The sequence below is a fragment of the Syngnathus scovelli genome, chromosome 4, assembly GCF_024217435.2.
Source record: "Syngnathus scovelli strain Florida chromosome 4, RoL_Ssco_1.2, whole genome shotgun sequence".
In the NCBI taxonomy this organism is placed as follows: Eukaryota; Metazoa; Chordata; class Actinopteri; order Syngnathiformes; family Syngnathidae; genus Syngnathus; species Syngnathus scovelli.
In genome coordinates, this window is record NC_090850.1 from 11239753 (window position 1) to 11262016 (window position 22264).

Genomic DNA, 22264 nt, shown 5'->3' on the forward strand with positions numbered 1-22264 from the left:
CTGGATTAAAGTTTTATATTTTGAATAAAACCCTCATCAGAACAATTTAGGTGCCAAACAGTTGGCATAGAGAAACGAGTCCCCTACCAGCTTCAAATAGGGTTAGGCTATATATAAATATGCAAACCCCAATTCCAGTTATGTTGGGACCTTGTGTAAAATAAAATACAGCGAAAATAAAATACAATGGTTTGAAAATCCTTTCAATTGATGTCAATTCCATAAACTCCAATGAAAAGATATTTAAAATTTTTTTTGGGGGTTTTGTTGTTTTAGAAAATATTTTCTCGTTTTGAATTCAATGCCTGCATCACATTGCCAAAAAGATGGGATAGGTGGTCAATAATGCTGCAAAAACACCTTTTTGAAACACGTGAACAAGTGAAAAATGTCACGACTCGTCCTTGGTTGTTTTATTATGTGCATATCAGGGGTGTCAAGCTCATTTTTTTTGCGGGCCGCATTGTAGTCATAGCTTCTTTCGGAGGGCCATTATGACTGTCAACCCAAATAAATGTATGAGCACCATTTATTATATCCAGTAGAAGCTACAAAACAAACGTTTTCAAATCAGACCAGTAAAAACTGGTCAAATATTTAAAAAAACAGATATTATTAAAAGTGAAGACAATTTGCAATTCCAGTAATGACACATGAATTTGATGCACAATTTGTCTTCGCGGGCCACATAAAATGATGTGGCGGGCTGTATCTGGCCCCCGGGCCTTGAGTTTGACACCTGTGGTGTGTATGTTTCCATGGTTTCTGTTGGCGTCGCCCCTCCCCTCCCCTCCTGCGTGATCACCCTCACCTGCCTCTCGTTAGCTGTCTTGTATTTAAGTCCTGTCTGCCCTTCCCTCCTGTTGGATCATTCTTGTTTCTTGTCTCATGTCTCTGTCAGTTCTGTTTTTGTTTGCCAGCCCTGTCGGTCAGTCCCGTTCATATTTATTAGGCCGTTAAGTTATGTTAGTTTGCCGGTTCTGTTGGCTTGTTCCCCTCATCCTCCCTTCCAACTACCTTTGCCCTTCAATAAACCCTGGTCCAAGCTGTATTTGGTCGCCCTGCTCCATTCCGATCCCTGACAAATAAGAAACGGGTAAGTGCCACGATTGGGTATAGGAGCATCTACTGCTGCACTATTACTATTACTAGTAATGGGAAAATGAAGGTTCAAATTTGCTTCACAGACCAGTTGTATTTTTTACTGGGAAGTCAGTGTCGTAGAACGTCATCAAGAGGGTTAAAAAAAAATACACAAAACTGGTTCATGAGGCAAAATTGAAACACATTTTCCCATTACTATTACTTTTATTATTACTACTACTAGTAATATTATATTGACTAAATGTTTCTGTAAATCTACCTATAGTGCCCTGCCTGTTAACCTGCAGCTATGTATTCAGCGTTATGCAATCTATGCATTCAAACTTTGCAGTGATAAAAAAAAAAACAAAAACCTGCAACTGTCTCCAAGCCTAAATGATATGAATCACATGAGATTTCCCTAGCTCTGCACTTGGCAAGCTGTTTCATGAATCCTTTTTATTCCATTCTTGTATTTGGCAACAACACTAATCTGCATAAATTCAACATATTTCCCTATAAGTGATAAAAAAAACACGTGAAAGGCACTCTTCCTAGTTAAACCCTATCATGGAATCATTTTCATTCTCTCTAACAATTCCTCCCTTCATTCTTTGTTGTCAATTGTATTTCTATTGGTTTGAACTAGACATGCATTGTGTTTGAAATATTTCTGGGAAGCTTGATTCCAATCCAAACCTGCTCTTTTTATTTGCTTGCTGCATGGTTATGTAACTAAGTGTGCTTGTGTGTGTTTGTGTGTGTATGTATTAACAACATATTCTTTTTTTTTTTTCATCAACCAGTGTGTGTGTGTGCGTGCATGCACGCACGTGTGTGTTTGTGTTTGTATTAACAACATATTTCTTTGTTTTTTCTTATCGGCCAACACAGCTCTTTGTAAATCACGTGACAGTATAAACTGTCGAGTCCACGTTTGAAAATTTTACAATATATACAGTAAACATGAGCAAAAGCTGTCGGCGCTTAACACTCGCAACGCTACATGATAGTATTCTATTTATCTAGGACTGTTTATTGCGTAGATTTGTGTTTCAGTTTTACAAGAGATTATATTATTACCCATTAACAACATCAATCCGTCATATGATTGCGCAGTACAATAAAAAAAAACTGTAAGAACATTCATGTTAACTGTATTTTTAACTACACGTTGTAGTAGTAAGGCATAACGATTGCACATGCATGTTTTTTGTATTACATTGAATCTTTCAAGACGACCAGCTAATATTTTGGTACCTAAGTTGCTTCCATCCTTGCATCATGAATGAAAAATGGTTCATCAACTAATAAACTACGCATGAAAAGACTGTTCATGCTGCAGTGAACTTGGCGGCATGGTGGTCGAGTGCCTTGTTCAACCACTTCACAATTTTAATGTTGGAGGTTGGACTACACACGACAGCCTTCAGCTTTGGTGTGTGGTGCTTCCATGTTCTCCCCGCGCTTGCAGGTTTTTGTCCAGGCAGTCTCGTTTCCTTCCACCATTAAAATAACAAATTTGCTTAAATTATGTTTAATAATTTGTTCTTACATATTATTAGGGCTGGGTAAAAAAAATGGCTGACTAAATCAAGTCAAAAATTGGTTGAGAAAAATATGCCTCTTCAAAACTTGAGGTGAGGTGATTTCCATTGTAATAGATGATAATTGATGGTTTAATCATAAGATTTATTAGTTCTCATCTTTAACTCAATGACACTCATTTATTTGATGGTGCTAATCATGTTAATCATGTTTCACAATAGTAAACAGAATAATACCAATAAACAACCCTTTTTTCCATATAAATCTTTTTCATTGTTTGCATTTTCAAACGATCACGTCGACAACATTCCTGGAAAATCACAATGGCCCATTACTGGTGGGCTATTTTTGGAAAAAAGGCCCACGGCTTCTTGTGGTTTTTGGGGGCTAAACCACCTTGGTGACTCCTCCTTTTAATTGTTTTTTAATGTGTCTATATGTGCCCTCTGTGTGTGTTCCCCACCTCTTGCCCAAAGTCAGCTGCGATAGGTCCCAACCCTCCAGAAGAGGATAAGCGGTATAAAAGATGGAATGTACACATTGTGTTTATGCGTTTTACTGCTCTCCCGACATTCAATAAATGGCTGAAAACTGCATGGGAGGGCAATACAGTAAGTAAGTATTCTCTACCCCCCCCCCCCCCGCCCCCGAAAAAAATACACTCACTATAAAACCGCAGTATTCCTGGTATAGTGTGAATTTCCACAACAGACAGATACGTTTCACAAAAGGAATCTGCGATATAGCGGGCCACAAACGATAAGTCATTCAAAGCTGTTATGGCCGCTCAATTTTAGTAATATGTATTATGAATTAAGGGTTAGGTTCAACAACAGCTGGATTACAACACATGGTAAAATCCATATTGCGCATGCTTTCATAGGTCACACTTAAAAACAAAAAAAAGAGAAAATCTCTCCTGATAAATTCAGTGCTACATGAAGCTATCTGATTGAAATTGGCTATTGAGTAGTGTTTTCATCATATCATATACGTAAATTACAGTCTCAGGATAAACAAGTGTTTTCAACAATATTCTGATCTGTTTCAATGCCAGCGTTGCATTGAGCAGAGTGATGATGGAGTGGAGTAAGGCCATCGTTGTTGCTCAAAATCCCTTAACCCAAGTAATGTTCCGATATTTGGACTGAATAAACATTACATCTATTAATTGCATTTTAACCTCAATAGCATGAAGACAGAATTAATCAAGAATCCATTCCACACGATCAACCACATTCTGAATCAATTAATCTATTGCGTGCTATGCTCAGCCCTCAATTAGTAGATTAATTGATGATTAATAACAAGATTTGATGTTACGTCAAGAGTTTGATGGCTGTGAGCAGGACACAGTCTTTCATTTTTTGGTTGATTTGTACAAGGGCCTTTTTAATTCATCTTCTACCTCAATCTCGTCTGCTGATCATACTACGTTTGCACGTTTGTTCCTGTCGTCCATGGCAGCCCTGTTTCCCTGAAACATGGAATTTTGGTCTCCCAACCAAGTCGTGCTAAATTCTCTTACTGTCTATTGTCATATCCACGACTTTAGTCAATAAAGCTTCCCTGCCAGACTATTTTCAGAGATTATCTATTTATTTATTTATATATTCATCTTCTTATTTGCAAATCATTATGCTTGGTCAGTACCCACAAGGGTCTATTAATTTTGTACATATAATACCAAGGAGAAGTGATGAAAATAGTAGTGCTCATAGTAATATTACAGCGTGTAAATTTCATCTGTTTTAATCATTGATATATCACTGTAGGATTTATTGCCATTGAAAGTCACCTTCCAAATCTCATAAAACTGCCATAAAAATATTGTTGCGTCTCCTTCACTTGGGTAAATTTAAAAACAAGTAACACTTGTTTGGGCAACCACACCTAATTTCAAATGAAGACGTCCTTGCCTACACTTAAAATGTTTTTGCGACAATAAGTTCCAATGAATGTTAATGGAAGTGCCCTCAAACTAACTAAACTGGATTTTCCACAATGACCATAATTCCAGATCGGTAACAAAAATGATGGAATGAATCTGTTATAGGTGAACATGTTTTGGAATAGCTTTATGATTACTTATACCAGACATGCGTGGTAACATTCAAACATTTATTACAATGATTTTAGCCCCCTCATTCACTTACAGAAAATGTTTCATCCATCAGAAAGCCATTGGGCTGATAAGTGATATGATAATTATGGTGAGCATGATTGTAAATCGGATATCTTTGTCACAGGTAATTGACTTTGTTGAAGATGGTGGGAGAATTTGTCCTGCACGCAGATCCTGTTGCTTTATAGACATACGTAAGTAAAATCATGAATTCTAGTTAAACATACATGCTAACATAACATACACATTAAGAGGCTATATTCCGCCTACATACACTCATATTAGTTATCCTACGGTGCAAGAGCAAGTGTGTGTGTATATGTGTGTATATATATATATATATATATATATATATATATATATATATATATATATATATATATATATATATATATATATATTTTTTTTTTAATCAATTTTAGGAAGGCACTATGCATAGTACTCATCATCAGCGGTTTAAAGTCCGTTTTCCAGGCACCGCTGGGTTGGACTGGGTTCTTGATATGGCTTTCTTCCACCGGGAACGGTCCATGGCCATCTCGTGGTTGATGCCGAGCGCACTATGCATAGTACTACAGTATTTATCAAGGGCACTGTAAGACAACTAATAATTCCTCTATTCTCATGTTGCGCTCCACCTCATTGGCTTTCCATCAGCGCCGTCTTTTTCTCGAGCTCTCGCTGTCCCCCTTTAATTAGCCTCCAAGCAGACACAAAGAGGAAATGGCAATAATGAAGCAATGAGAAAAGAGATTCCAATTTGGAGTAGAGCAAACCTCTTCAGAAACACTATTTCATTCCCAATTTATTCTGCCACGGCCACACTGGAAGTTGCTGATATACCATATAAAGCCGTGCTAAATATGCTACTCTAAAGAGAATTTACACAATGCTTTAAAGGTGACAGCAAGCCAGAAGCACCCCCAGTTCTTTATACTTGAAGAGCACAGTTCATTTTTCATAAACATAAATTTGCAGACAATGATAAATTGCCAATCCCAAACTATGGGAATGCAATGTTTCTTGTTAACTACTTGTTCTAAATAGAAAACGGCACCTTGGGTTAAGGTCATTTTGAAAAATCAAACACCAAGTAGTACTAGCCCATAGGACCTCCCTACCAGAATTTAACCACTATTTTTACAACAATTGAGAATCCCCAACTCATTTAGATTGATGGCTCACCAAGCACTGGATTAGCCACTTACACTCATTTAAATCATGAAATGAATGGGTGATACCCAGGGGAGAAAATCTGATAAATTAATTGATTGACAGATCAAGGGGTGTTGCTGTGGCATAATTTATCTCCAAATAGAGTTCACATCGAGAGGAGATAATGTCATTTTGCGCCTAATAAACTAATGGTGCTTAAATCCATTTTTAGCGTGCATATGAGCCGAGCAGCACTACCCTAATGGCGATGCACAGACTGGAGATGGAGAGAATAGCGGTGGATGTAATTTGAGTATAAATCCATTTTAACCTCAAACATGTGGAGGACGGATTATGACAGAGGAAGTGATGGATGCAGTTTTGTCTCCTCATGATGCTCTGCCCTTGGCATTCAACATCTTCAAAGGGATTGGGTTATATTTGCTAGAATTAAAACCCATCACTAAGGGAATGAATTATACATCATTAAAGCTTGATTAGTTTTGATTAGAGAAGCTTTCTACATTGTTGCAGCAGTTTATTGATGCTTATTTAAATAAATAATACAACTCTCAGGGTCAGGTCAAAATATTTGGTGTTTGTCCAGAAACTGACAAAACCAGTGGCTAACAGCAAATTTTAATCAATGATGGCTTTATATTGTCCTGAATGCATTTTTTTATGCTGACTAAACACATACATGCTTCTATTATTATTATTATTATTTTATTATTATTATTATTATTATTATTATGAGACCCTGATGTACTAGTAAACAAAGAAAACAATGGTAGAATCAGAATCAGCACAATGTTTCCCAGCGTAATCAGCAATTAAAACTATAAATCAAAGACTTCAGGAAGCATTCAGAAAGTAAGTCCGCTTTCGGTCCGGACCAAACAAGCAGACTAAAGAATTTTTCTGGTCTGAATACACCCTTAGTGATAGTAACATCAATTGTTAATTATTTCTTAGCTTATTGCTTGGTACCTATGTATGGCAGTCTTTTTAAGAATATTCAATGGGTCCTCATTTTGATTTCCCACACTCAGTGCTCCGCTTTCACAAGTAGAAGCTGCTTGCCTCATTCAATCCCCGAACTCCGCAAAGATCTTAGAAATAGGTTGTCTGCATTGGTCCATGATAGAGCCGATTTCGACAGTGGCACAGTGGACCGCTGCCTCATAGAAAAGTACAGGGAGGCTTAAAATGGGGTATAAAGTGGATTGTAATTCGCGATCCTTGGAGTATTCACACAAAAGCATGTTGCAGAAGCATATTACGACACACGGAAACTATTTGAAATGATTAAAAAAAAGCAAGATGTCCCTTTAAAGATGCATGCTTTCAAGTACAAAAGGAAATCAAAGTATACCAGGAAAGAAGCAGCGGGAGACTATGCAACCGGTATGAAAAGCCCCAGAGATGGATCAAATTGACAATATGTAAATGAAACATTTATATTACCGCAATTTGTACAACCACAGGCTGTCAATCTTCAAGTGCTCTATGCTTAACCAATAAGGTCCCCAGAAATCAGCGGTACTGAACAGCAAAATGTATTTTAAGCTTTTCCCTCTGGACAAAATATGAGGGGGTAATTAATTGTGCTTCGAGGCTAGTGATGCTTGTCTTTTCCAGACAACAAAGCGGTACATGATTGGCAAAGCCTCTTCATCAGAGATTTTTTTTTCTATCTCTATCAGATTGTGTACTTTAATATCCTCTGTGGAAGCAAAAGCAAATAGCATTCGAGGCTTTGTAATCTGAAAGGAAAACGCTGATATTGTATTTGCGTACAATAATACACTAATGTTCTAATACAACCGATTACATGTCCAAAAGAGGCATATGTAAGGAAGGAAGCTTGGTTTAAAACTTTATATTACCACACCTTTAACAAAACTATCAAGATTGTTGTTCCACTGGATTTAGAAGGCCATTCAGGTGGCAGAAAATGCTGGCCATTCTTAGTACTAATTAATGATATTTCGCAAGAAAAGCAAAGCACAAGCGACAAGAACCTAGTGAAGTGAAACGCTTGCCACTTCGGTGCTTAGCCTACCATGATTGGAAACTTAATTAAGGAACATAATCAGAATCAGCTTTATTGACCAAGTTTGTGCATGCCAAACACGGAATTTGACTCTCAGCCTCTGAACAACATTTAAGTGACTGACAACATTCAGGTAACTAACAGCATTTAAGTGGCGAAAGCAGGATATTATTGCACAGTGAGTCTCCATGAGTGGTGTGAGTTCATCATAGCGACAGCCTGGGGGAAGAAGCTGTGTCTGTGTCTGCTAGTTTTGGCGTACATCGCTCTGTAAAGCCGTCCAGAGCGGAGTTGGTATAAAGGTGTAACGTGAATTAAATGCATATTACATTAACTAAAAAAAAAAAAAATCGTCACTCTGCGTCTGCTTAAGCGTGAATGGTTGTCACTACTTAGAATTATGCAAAGCATTAATGGTGCTTTTTTATGCCGCCCACCCTCCCATAGTGATGATTGAAGTCTTTTAGAACATTTCTATAATACATTTTTCCAGTTACACAATTTTATTGGCCCTCTTACTGGCTTTCTTGTTTCTGTTAATAGTTGAGTGTTAATTGGATTAATTGTACTTGGTGTTAGGTGCAGTCTACACGATGTGACAAGACAAAATAGGATTTGTCTTTGCTCCACTGCAACTGCAGAGCTTTCATCGCAATTTTCAGTCATTCTGCTAGACGAGTGCCTTATGTCAAATCAACTATACAGATTTGAATGACATCTTATACATGATAATCTCTTGCTGCTCAAGAGTGTTGAATAAGTACATTTCCATTGTCAGCGCTCCCTAAGGAATTATTTTCAACTGTTCCTTTTTTAAAGCTCTTAGTAATGATTAGTGAATATCATCAGATTTTTTTTCTTATCATACCTTAGATATCACAGGGATATATTAGATAGACATTTGGTCAGATGGGAATACTTAAAAGGACCTTAAGAAAACACAAATCAAGGATTATTTGTTTGTTATCCATCTTTCGTTTTCAAACCACTTGCAACACAGGACGGCTTCATATGTCCAATTATTATGCCTCTTGACAGGTCACGATTTTGACAAGACATTTTGTATAATGTTAAATTCAACTTTTTTTTTTTTTTTTTTTTTTGCCAGAGCTCATTTGCAGCTTTTTCTATTGTAGATCAGAAAGTAGTCACTCAGTACTGTGATCCCAGCAAGCTGTTACAGACAGAAAAAAAAGAGCAGACCAAATGAAAGCAAAGGTTGTAGCAGTTAGATTAAACAGGATCAATCGTTGAAGTCTAAAATCAAGGTAAACTAGGAAGGCAGGAAAACGTCTCTGCAGGAGACAGCAGTAGAGGGTTAGGAAGCAGTAGGCAAACCGACAAGCCCTGAGACAGCAGGTAGCCAAAACTGTAATAATAATAAAACAACATAAAAAATAGCTCACTGGAGATAAACCAGAATGGAGACAAATGTAAGCACTACTGAACTCAAAGGAATATTCTGGCAGAGTGGTGAGTCTGAGTCAGGCTTTTCTGGAGGAGTTGTATGGCAAAGGGAATCAGGTGTGCCCTAAAGCAGCTCTGTGAATGTTCAGCCACCGTACGCCAACACTGCAAGAAGGAGAAAAGCATAAGAAAAGCCAAACAGAAACAACACCTACTTGATATATTTGAATCAGTATTGTTAAAATTACTTCATCAAAAAACAAACATGTCCTTTCTGGAACAAGAAATGCATTCAATTGCAATATATTTCACATTCCAAAATTTCCTTCATCACTTCAGCTGTTGCATTGTTTTCCCATGTTTTGTCAATTTAACATACTTGCGGTCTATATTTATGAGGAGCAGTGCAAATTTCATAGAAATAATGTATTTATAGTGATCCATTAGCTGCATTATCATCTATCGTTTCGCGTCTGGCATTTGCACTTTAAACGTGGAGATTAGATGCTGACTATTTAATTTCACAAGTCATCCATTCCCTCATTAGAGTTCCTCCAGAAGGGGATGCGATTAATCTATTAGTTTTAATTGGTACTGTCCTTGCAGTCATTCATTTGTTCTAATTTCGAGTAATCAGCCTTCAAAGACTGTCAAATACCATCTCTGTATGATGCTATATTATGTCTAAATGTGAGATTTTAACTTTACATTAATTTGTGGTAGACACTCATATGGTTTATGATTTCTTTAATCATCCCAAAATGACTGATGATGCTGCTGCGAATGAGGCTTCAAATGGAATGGTGGCAAAAATATTTTACAGAACATACTTATGAGTTCATGAACGTTGACGCAATGCTGTGATTTGGACAAAGCCACTTGAAAATACAAATTATAAACACGGCAAACCTAACAGTTCCACACAGTTGATCTCTTTCTGAATGCTGAAATACTCAAACTACATGATTTTATTAAATATATTTCATTAATAAACATCTATAAAGTCTCCAAAAATCAAATGCCTCAGAATGTACAGAAAGAAAACTTCTTGGAGAAATGTTGATGTATTTGATGATTAATAGCACTACACAAAGCCTATCAGTGGCAGGTGTTAAATACTGGAATAACTTAACCACAGAAATAAAAATGTCTGCAACTCTGAAATGGGAGATGGGAGCCCGACTCCCATCTCCCATTTCAGAGTTGCAGGTTCACTGGGAGCTGCTCTGTGAGGGTGGGAATAGGCACTAGCCCTGTCGAACAATCACTCAATGGATCTCCCAAGCAGGACCTTCACACAATTGATCAGACCTTCTCTCTGGCAGGCTACATTATGGACGAGTATAGCAAACGGTGTGTCTTGGTGTGCTGTAAACAGAAGATGTGGAAGATGTATATGTCTTCCCTATTATCATTTTCGGATGGCTCTCTTTGACCCTCACGGTGCTGTAAGTATACAGAAAACAGGAAAAAATAGGGACTGGTTTCCTTGGCAACGAGGATCTTCTGGCCTTGATGAAAAAGTTAAAGACCGACAATAGCGAGACCAGAGTAATGATGTCCACGCTTCATCAGGAGATGTATGAACTTAAAAAGAAAATGGACAAACAATGTGTGGCAGGATGATGAGCTGTGAGCAGTTGGGGCCGGGTCCTCGCAGGCCACGACTGAACCCTGAACTAAATGAACCCTTACTAATCTACACTTCGTGACTGAAAAGACAAAAGACACTGACAATCTCATAACCTTCAAGAACATTCAATACAGGGAAAGACAAAGGAAAATCTCATCAAAGTGTTCTTATTGTGTCAGGCATTGTAAATCCTTGGATGAAATTGTGGCGGGACTAGATAAGCAGAATTGCTTCAAACTATTCCCATTTTGACAAGTCAGGTGAAAGCTGTACATGAAATGAAATTGTAATGAATGGTGATTATTTACTTGCAACAATAAAAAAAAATTAAAAAATGGTTAAAAAAAAAAGTCCAGCATTTATCTTGTGCACTGGTCAACTGTCATTAGGCCAATTACTTCTACTTTTTATTTATTCTGTATTATGTTTAAGTAAAACCCTTATCGGCAATAAGAAATCCTTCCATCAATAAATTTGAAAAATGACATGCATATTTAGCCCTTGAGGCCTAATGTGTTGCCTGCCTTGCAGTTAATCTAGTGACTAGTATAAGATATTGAAACCCACCATACAAGTAGATACTTAAAACTCAAACACAATCAAAATCCCACATTGTAACGGAGTCAAGATACGACACCAAGTTGCATTCAATGAAGGATAGTTGTGATGTAACGTTCCCCTATAACAAGGCCAGGTCTGATATTGTGCTTGGGCATCCTATTTGGAATGCCTTCCTTACAGTGCAAATAGCTTTCTGTTCACTGTTGGTACATCCAGTCTTTTGATAGAAAATGAGCAATCGTCTAGTTCACTGACATTTCATAAAAGCAGAGACCTCGCCTCCACACTGAGCCCGGTGAGAACTAGAGTGATGCCCTGGGGGATGCTTTTGGCTTTTTTTGTGATCTTGTCTCACATTCTCTGCACACAATGCCGGTAAACGTTGATGTTGGCACGCCCTTGCGAGCAACACAAACAAATGCACCAACATTTTTTTCCTCTTGTGACGGAGCACTCAAAAACGCAAGTGCTAAGATTGGAAACTCAGCGAGTAGTCATCAATCTGTGTGGGACAGAGCGACTGACTCGTTTGCGTTTTACCAGGGGTGTTCAAACTGCGGGCAATTATGGTCCACATTTTAGCATCCCGCGGCATAAAGGAAAATTAACCAATAATGTGTTAATAGTACATCTTGGAATTACACTGTGAATCCCGATTCGCTTTTCTTGATGACAGTTACAAATTACGTCTGAATGGAATCGCGTCGGGGCGGCTCTGTGGCGCACTGGTTAGCACATCCGCCTCACAGTGAGGTGGGTGCTGGTTTGATTCCATCTCCGACCCTCACTATGTGGAGTTTGCATGTTCCCCCCGTGCCCGCGTGGGTTTTCTCCAGGCACTCCGGTTTCCTCCCACAACCCAAAAACATGCTTGGTAGGCCTATTGAGCACTCCAAATTGCCCGTAGGTGTGAGTGCGCGTGTGGATGATTGTCTCCGTGTGCCCTGCGATTGGCTGGCAACCAGTTCAGGGTGTTTCTCGCCTACTGCCCAATGACTGCTGGGATAGGCTCCAGCATGCCCGCGACCCCCGGGAGGACAAGCAGTACAGAAAATGGATGGATGGATGGAATTGAGTCATTACACTTCTTGAAAAAACAAAACAAAACATGTAATAGTCCAACAAATTTGATTAAAATGGTAAATCAAGTGAACTTATACATCATTTAGTATACAGTTCCCAAAGTGTCTTATGTCATATGCAGAAAAGACAAGATAGAAAGTCAGAAAGTTCAAAGACCGTGCAGCATACATTCCATTAGGCCATCTTTGATTCTTCTGGGGCACATTCAGCTTCTGCATAGATAAACAGCAAACAAGCTTAGTGGGTATGAAATAACAAGCACAAAAAACACACTTCCGGCGATGTTCACAAAACAACTGGTGACATGAATATACTTTTGAGGTCAAATGAGGGAGCCCAAATATGAGCCCAAATATTTTAAAGTTCCATGTTGACCAGGAAATACAGTAAAAATCAATATGTTTGTCCTTTTACTCATCCATAGCATGATAATGCGCAGTTTGATGCACTTGGTGTATATATCAATGTCCAGTAAAAGAGATTTTGAATTTACTACATTTGTATGTAATTATGTGTCGGGTTATTACATTGCTTATTAAGCTCAGGTCTACTTCCAAGAGAAATCTGACTAAAGCACAAAAAAAGCTTGCCCAGGTAATTTTAAATTCACATCCTTGCAGGAAATCAGTGGTCTATCCTTAAACAAGCTGTAAAAATGCTGTATAGGCTACTGGAAATGCCCTTAAGGAGTGACTTGTATTGTATTTTTAAAAAGCTGCTGAATATGTTTACTTGTATAATAAGCCATCCTGATAGACTTGAGCCAAAAATGACAAAAAAACAAACAAACACACAATGTAATTGAAACCAATGGTCATTATAGGACAAAGGATAATACGGTATCATTCAATAAATCTGTTTCATTACACAAAAGGAGATTCAAACTTGAACTTAACACGACTTTGAAATTCAGGCAATGACAGTGACAATCATCCTAATTGCTATATTATGAAGTCTGATTTCAAATAACTTGATAATTCCACCTGAGGAGTTTTGTCTGCATCTCTTGTTAGTTTCCTCTTGTGTAACCTCACCGTTTCAAAAAAAACAGCTACAGTATTTAGAAGGAATAATTCAGCGGAATAAAATGACACCACAGAGAAAATAGCATAATAAAGTCACAAGTAAGGTTAGTGTAGTAGTTTGTGTGTACAGTCCGTGTATTTAACATGATGACTCATGGCTGTAGAGCAGAGATGGGCAACTTAAAAGCTTCGGGGTGAGGCCCACATCCTTGCTCGAGAGGAAGATGCGATCATCAGAATACCAACTCTTGCATAACCACGGTATGAATATGAATGTCGTTGTGCACATTAGTACTAAAACAAGAAACCTAACCACTGCTAGCTGGGCTGCGTTTGAACAAAATAAACAATTTATGTAAAACATGAATCCATTTGTCACTGTTTTTGCAATGCAATTGTTTGACAGTAGAATTGTGGTGGTGACACCCTTTTTTTTTTTTTTTTTTTGGTACTTTTTGTTTATACCCCAAAAAAATTGGCGTAGGTCAAATATTCTTACCATTATAGCAACTCTGAATGAATTGCAATATAGATGAGAACGCAATAAGACGTGTGTCCATGCCAGGACACTCAGCATTCCCAGCCCCTCATATGAATATCCCTGTGCTGTCTGTCCCTCTTCATCATGAGCCGCCTGGAGATGTTTGCTGCTAAGGCTCCACGGCCACCTGGGCCCTGAGCACTCATGTTCCATTATTACTGCTGCTGTGAGTACAGGGCACTGCAGCCAAACAGTTCTTCGCTTTTCACATGTAGAAGCCTCAAGCCCTTGTGACTTTTTCCTCTCTTGGCGCATTAGTGCCCTTTGTTGTCAACTCGCTGCATCACTGTTATCTGACCCTCAAGATCGATGAACAAGAGGTTAGGCTAACGCTCGTGGGACAAACAGGCATGTTGGACTTTTTTCAATGAAATCCCTGTAGTCTGGCCATGTTGCAGACGTAGCACTTTTGTACAGCAGTGACATCTTTTACAATCCTTGGTCTGATGCTGAGATTTATCTGTTGTCATGGAGGACATGTAAGATGACAGAGAGGAAAGACTGGGAAGGATAGATTCTCAGGGAGTCGCTGTGGCCAAATTTATTTCAAGGAAGCGTTGAGAAACCTCTCAGCCTGAAAGAAATCAAAGACTTAATTTAAAAGCACATATTTAGGCGACTCGCAGCTCACATTTTGCAACCTGTCAACACTTTGTTAGCTCTCTAAACGATTTATGAGTAGTTAGGACAAAAGAAAACACAGCAGTGATTGCACAAACATATTCAAAGCCATATATATATATATATATATATATATATATATATATATATATATATATATATATTTGGAGCATAGTGAAATGACTGGGATGAATAATACTGCTGTTAATTGATTTTATTATGATGATCCAACTCTTTCCCTCTAGTAGGCACCATCAAACAACACACACTTATTCACTCTCCGCTCCTACCATCACCTATGGTCACAGGCTATGGGTCGTGACCGGAAGAACAAGATCCCGGATACAAGCGGCCGAAATGAGTTTCCCCCACAGGGTGTCTGGGCTCTCCCTTGGAGGTAGGTTGAGAAGCTCGGTCATCCGGGAGGGACTCGGAGTTGAGCCGCTTCTCCTCCACGTTGAGATAATCCATGAGGTGGCTCGGGCATCTTATCAGGATGATTAGTGTCACTGTTAATGCAGTGTTGTGTGAAAATCAGTTTGGCAGCTCCATGCACATACATATATATATATAACAGTATCAAATACAGATAAAATGCAATACAAAAATAAAATAATAAACAATAATCAAGTCTCTACGTTTGAGCGGTCAAAGTGCAAAGTGCGTGTGTGAGATCAGTACTTATGTTTCTGGCTTTCTTATTGAGTCGACCAGTGTATGCCTCCTGGACACCTCCCTGGGGAGGTGTTCCGTGCATGTCCCACCGGCAGGAGACCCCGGGGACAACCCAGGACACGCTGGAGAGACTATGTTTCTCGGCTGGCCTGGGAACACTTTGGGATCCTCCGGGATGAGCTGGACGAAGTGGCTGGGGAGAGGGAAGTCTGCTGACCCCGCGACCCGACTCCGGATAAGCGGCTGTTGCATTCATTGTAACTCCATCGCGCTGTCTTATTTGCATGTTTGTATCTGATTAGTATTCAACACTATGACTCCAGTACTATGTGCGCTTTTATTTTAGCCAGATTATACGCTATAGTGTCTTTGCTGCAGTAGTACAAAAGTGACTCCTTTTTGAGGATGATTCTAATCGTCTAACAACTCTGTGGTAGCTTCAGTGACGCAATTAGTGTACTTTTAACCAACAGTATCACAGGGAGAAATGCAATACACCCACAACTAATTGCATGCTGAAAAACTCTTCAGAAAACAGCTGTTTGTGAGGAGACTTATGTACATAGCCTGCACGAACCAAGCACCATGGCCACTGCTGAAAATGGTGATGATGGAGCACTGAGCTGGAAGAGGATGCTTCCCTCGGGTCACCAGCAATCCCCTTTTGCTGTGAGTTATTGTAAACAACATGTGTTGTGCACATGCACTATGAAGAGTTAAGACTACAGTTAAAATAAGGCAGCAGAGGTGCTTCACAACAACAGCTTATGACTCACCCGCAATATAACACCAGGATATTAAATAGATTTTTATTTGTAATCTTAATTCTATATTTTCTGTTTGTTCCTCTGGCAGAAGGATTCATCTTCATATGATTTAGAAGCATCGGGCCAGAAGTGAGAGAATGCTTTGTTCAGTGGTTGACTATATATCTAAGTTTGCACCTCTAGATTTTCTTTTTCTTGTCATTGATTCAACCAATTCTCTGTCACATGTAATGACAGGGATAGTGTGTGCAGGCAATTTTCTAGCATCCATCTTATTTTTCTCTTGTGCTTAAGAACCAGGCATACTGCTGCTCATTCTTACTACCCAGCAGTGATTAGTATTCGAAGATGTTACACGTTTCTGGCTGTGTGAGGAGGTTGGACGTTTGCGGGGGAAAAAAATGATTTTACAAAAATTGCACACAGAAAGGTCAGAGCTGAGATTCTAATTGAGAAAGCTCAAGCTGTGAGTTGGCGTCAAGCTTCTAACAATGTCAATTAACATGTGCATCTTTACCACTTTAAAATTATATTTGCCATAGCTGTTTAAAGCACTAGGGTGAAGGCTAAAACAAACACATTTTTTTACTTTGAACACATAATAGACAAACGCTAAACTATGTGTGGAATAAAAAAAAAAAAAAGACAAGCACAAGAACATGCTTCTCAAGTATGCAAAGAGAAAATGTTGGAGGGAAAAGTGAATCAATAAAAACACCATGAAAATCTTTGAGAGCTATTGCTGCTTATCGGCTCATTGAAAATGGCTTTAACTCTACTAAAGAGCAAATGGATGGAGGCTGATTATGGGCTCTCCGCTTTAAAAAAATATTTATTTATTTATCTATCAATTATTTTTTCTGCCCAGCGTGATTAACCATTCAGGTTGCCAGCACAGAGGAACAGCAACAATACTCTCATGATGGAACTGGTCTGCTTTTAAGAGTGTCTATCTGTGCACCTTCGAAGATTCTGTTAATGCTGGAATTATGAATACTCATCCTGAATTTCTGATAAAATGTAAAGTTTATACATTTGGTGAAACAATTCACTATTGCAAAATGAAATGAGCTGAACCTCTGTCATGCTTTTGCTCTCTTTTTTTTTTTTAAATGTGCATCAAGTTGCGATAATCAAGCTATGATCAACATCAAAACTTTGATGTTTCATTTGAGTAATTTAAATCCACTCAATGCAGTGGGAACGCGGAATGCGGATTAGCATGTTCACCTCACAATTCGGAGATGGAATCTATTCCAGCCCTGGCTGTCCTGTGTGGAGTTTCCATGTTCTTCCCATGCATGTGTGGGTTTGCTCCAGGTATTCCCCCATTCCAAAAATATGCCCGGTAGTCCATGTGATTGCAAGACACGATTGATTGGCTTCACAAGCCGATGACATAATGGTTTATCAACATATCCACGTAATGATAAAATTGAGGAGCAAGCTTCTCATTTCTACAAACATTCGACCTTTCTCACTCCTTTGTTGTTTTCCTCGACTTTGCGATGGCATCTCTGGTAAGTGGAAATAATGTGAATCGAAGAGCAAGGAGTAAGGACCAAGGAGGTTGGTTGCGACAATGTTAAAAAAAACAAGTTCATTATTAACTACATGCAATAGCTAGTAAACCAGCTTAAGGTTGTAGCAATAGACACTAGTCCTTATTTTCTCTGCATTATGATGTGAACTTTATGTCAGCCAATAAGAAGAAGAGAAAGTGAGGCTAATATCAATTTGTGGACTGATAGTGCTGCCGGAACAATTTAGAAGAAAACTCAAGCCAAATAGCAAGAGTTGTTGAAATACCTATCACTGACAATGACAACGCTCTAACTTCAATTAATGCTGTGCTCAAATGCTAATAGCCATGCCTTCTAACGAGTAGAAAATCTATTACGCAACCAAATTAGATATGTTATTCTTCTAATGTAGTGACAAAATTTAATGAATGCACTGGTGAAATACAAAATATGTAAAATATCTATTGATGGCATTTTTCTAGAGGTGTTCGTTGACTTTGTACATGTAAATGGAATACTACTCAAGGTCACTCGTGAGGTAATTCTTTCCCCCCACAAATTCCTTTGAGAAAGCACCAAAAGAAAAATAGACACACACTTGGCAAGTCTGTCACATCCATTATGGACAACCATGAAAAAGAGTAACCTACATAGTGCTAATTTGACAAGCAGCCAGTATGAGTCAGTCAGGGGTGTGAGTGAGATCAGCCTTTCTCTCCTTTCTGTCAGCCATGCTTCTTTTGTCTTCATTTCAATAAAAAAACTGTGATCAGTTCTGATGCTTTTGCAGACCCTTTGCGTACTAATTCCCTGAGTGCATACGATGAGAAAGTCCTCTTTCATTTATGCCACATCTAAAGCATGTCAAGAGCTTTTATTTGTACCTCCTGAAAGGACATTGATTCACAAATCACACACGCAGTAGTGATGTGCATTCCCGTTTTTTAAGCGAACGGAATCTTTAGAATCAGTTCACTCAAACGATTCAATCACTTTATGATTCGTTCACTCTTGTTCACTGAAAAGATCCGTTCTTTTAAACGAGACGTTCACTCACGAGCCAACACTACAGTCAATGTGCCCAACCGCTCGGCCATCGGTGCTTCGAAATAACCGTTCTATGGCTTCACATGTCCTCAGCACTGCAAACTTAAATGCTAAAGTAAATGACGGGATATATATATTTTTTTACTTCATCTAATATGTATCGAGCATACGAGCTGGTGTTTTAGAATAGCATAGACAAGTAAATAACAAAAAAGAAAAAAAAAAACACTTGCTAAACTTCTAAGAAGTTACTGCCTTATTTTTTTCCCTGTTGAGAGAAGAGCGCAATGCAATGCGGATAGTGCTGCGGGAAGAAGTTTCACATTCATGCTTAGTACATTTCGCAAGGGTGGGGAGTCGAACCCAGAATCTTAGGTGTTCGAACGCAGCGACGGAGCCATTCGCCAAACGTGGCGAGCTCGGCGGTCACCCCGCTTTCACTTCGAATCATTCTTACTCGTTCAGTATTTCGTTCCGCCCGCGTTGGGTAAGTACAAAACAGTGTTGGCTCGTGAGTGAACGATTCGTTAAAAATAACGAATTATTTTTCAGTGAACGAATCACTTCCTAAAGTGATTCGTTCTTTTTTCAGTTCATATGACTTGAACCAGTAGGTGTCGGTAATGCACATTGAAGCTGGTGCCACCTCGCCGTAAAACAAACGAAGAAGAAAATGACGTACCTTCCCGTTCACGAACAACGTGAATTGCTTTTCCCGTTCGCCAAATGAATGGAACTGTGAGTGAACGAGTCAGTGATTTGCATTTCCAGTTCATCGCGTGAACGGATTAGTGAGGGAACAAACCCTTACTTTTCCGTTCGCGAACGAGATGGGTTAATGGGTGAACTGCCTTCCCGTGCATCAACGGATCAGTCAGTGAATGTGATGCGTCTCCTGGCGTGAGCTATGTAAGCGAGAATGTAGATTTACGATTTGCCAAGGAAAGAAAGAACCACTCACTGAAACACCACTTATTTTATGCACGTTTTCTCCAAGCTAACTTTATTGCATGAAGGGATGTGCCGTTATGCAACAACGGGGAGATTATGCTTCTTTTTGGGTAATCTTGATTTTATAACACTTGTAGTAGTTTTTAAATAACGTGTATGCATATATACGCCTAAATATTGTTATCCAATATATCTACTGCAATTTCACATTAGATTGCTGGTTTGAAATGTACTTTTAATATTATTATTATTTTCAAATAAACATTTATGTTAAAACTTGTCTGGTGTTTTATTCCTTGTTTTTTTTATTCACCAATTCAAACATAAAAATCAGACATTTGGGTAACAGCTTTATATGACAATATGTGTAGGTACACCTCATGGACACTTCAATAGATACACTACACGAGGTAAATAAATAAATAAATAAATAAATAAATAAATAAATAAATAAATAAACAAACAAATAAATAAATAAATAAATAAATACATAAATAAATAAAGGGTTAATTGCACAATAAAAGCACAACTATATACAGTCTCACATCTTGTATCGAACCAAGTACTTAACGAGCAATAGCCCGTGTCATTATCCAGTCGGCTATTTCGACCTGGAAACGAATGGTCGCCTAGGGAAAAAGCTTAAGTGAAAGTGAAAAGTGCCACACCCGCCCTCACCCCCACGTTCTGATTGGCTGTTTGATCTGTGACGTCACTCGGACACTCCATTAGGTACACCGCCATTTTCAAGTGTACCTAATAACAGGCCACTTTATTAGGGAAATATCATGGTCAAAGGTCACAGGTGTGATCTCTAGTCCTCAGGGCCACATTCCAACATGTTTTCCAAGATTCCCTCGTTAAGTGCACCTGCATGAAAAGTTTTTGGTCATTTTCACGTACTGCAGGAGCTAAAACTTTTCACGCAGGTGCACTTAACGAGGGAATCACACGGACACTCCATTAGGTACACCGCCATTTTCAAGTGTACCTAATAACAGGCCACTTTATTAGGGAAATATCATGGTCAAAGGTCACAGGTGTGGTCTCTAGTCCTCAGGGCCACATTCCAACATGTTTTCCAAGATTCCCTCGTTAAGTGCACCTGCATGAAAAGTTTTTGGTCATTTTCACGTACTGCAGGAGCTAAAACTTTTCACGCAGGTGCACTTAACGAGGGAATCACACGGACACTCCATTAGGTACACCGCCATTTTCAAGTGTACCTAATAACAGACCACTTTATTAGGGAAATATCATGGGCAAAGGTCACAGGTGTCAAGCTTTAGTCCTCGGGCCGCATTCCAACATGTTTTCCAAGATTCCCTCGTTAAGTGCACCTGCGTGAAAAGTTTTAGCTCCTGCAGAACCTGAAAATAGCTAAAACTTTTCACGCAGGTGCACTTAACGAGGGAATCAGACGGACACTCCATTAGGTACATCACCATTTTCAAGTGCACCTAATAAGAGGCTGTTAGGGTTTTCCAGGTTATCTTGATCCTATGATTATGTTGGAATGTAACCTGTAATACTTAAACTCGCCTGTCCTGTCTTAACAAAAGTAGTAGAACAAAGTGACTAGCTGCAGAGGAAGCAATCAAAGTTGTTTAGTTCACACAACATCGTGAAGGACCCCCTGCTGTGCTTTGATCAGCCAGGGGCTTCGGCCATTTGTCTACTCTGACCCCCACTCTCACCCCCACTCTGTTCCTCCTAATAAATATGCCCTTGCAGGAAGGAGAGTTCAGACTTCATTCGATAATCGCTGTTCAGACAGCGACGAATGGACTCTCCACCTGCAGGTGTCTAAAAGAACTTGCTTGTCTTCCGTTTGGTTCTTGCAAAATAAGTTGGAGTGAGCAAATCTCTAACAGAGGCCACTTTATTAGGGAAATATCATGGTCAAAGGTCACAGGTGACAAGCTTTAGTCCTCGGGGCCGCATTCCAACATGTTTTCCAAAAGTCCCTCGTTAAGTGAACCTGCATGAAAGGTTTTTGGTCATTTTCACGTTCTGCAGGAGCTAAAACTTTTCACGCAGGTGCACTTAACGAGGGAATCACACGGACGCTCTACCCTATGGAACCCTCGCTTACGTTACATGGAATATATATGGTTTTATGGAGCAACTCTCAAGCAAATAGTTATAATGGTTATATGGGGAAGCACACGAGCAACTGTGTTGCAAATTTTTCTATGATAAAATATTTCAGGTCTCATTGGGATTTGAACCCAGGACGCTGCGGTGAGAGTCCAGAGTACTAACTATTACACTATGGAACCCTCGCTCGAATTGCATGGAATATATATGGTTTTATGGATCAGCTCACAAGCAAATGGTTACGTGGTAGCACACGAGCAACTGTGTTGCAAATTTTTCTATGATAAAACATTTTAGGTCTCACTGGGATTTGAACCCAGGTTGCTAGGGTAAAAGTCCAGAGCACTAACCATTACACTATGG

The 22264-nt window shown here is 39.0% G+C and overlaps 1 long non-coding RNA gene across 2 annotated transcripts; it reads left to right on the forward strand.

Annotated features, from left to right (window-relative positions):
* The first annotated feature begins 403 nt into the window (after positions 1-403).
* On the forward strand, positions 404-18587 carry LOC125967340 (uncharacterized). 2 transcript variants are annotated; one of them, XR_011086749.1, is made up of 2 exons: positions 404-1096; positions 3108-18587. It is a non-coding gene; the product is annotated as an uncharacterized lncRNA (long non-coding RNA). The 2 variants fall into 2 exon arrangements; XR_011086750.1 differs by having other exon boundaries at positions 3112-18587.
* The last annotated feature ends 3677 nt before the right edge of the window (positions 18588-22264 follow it).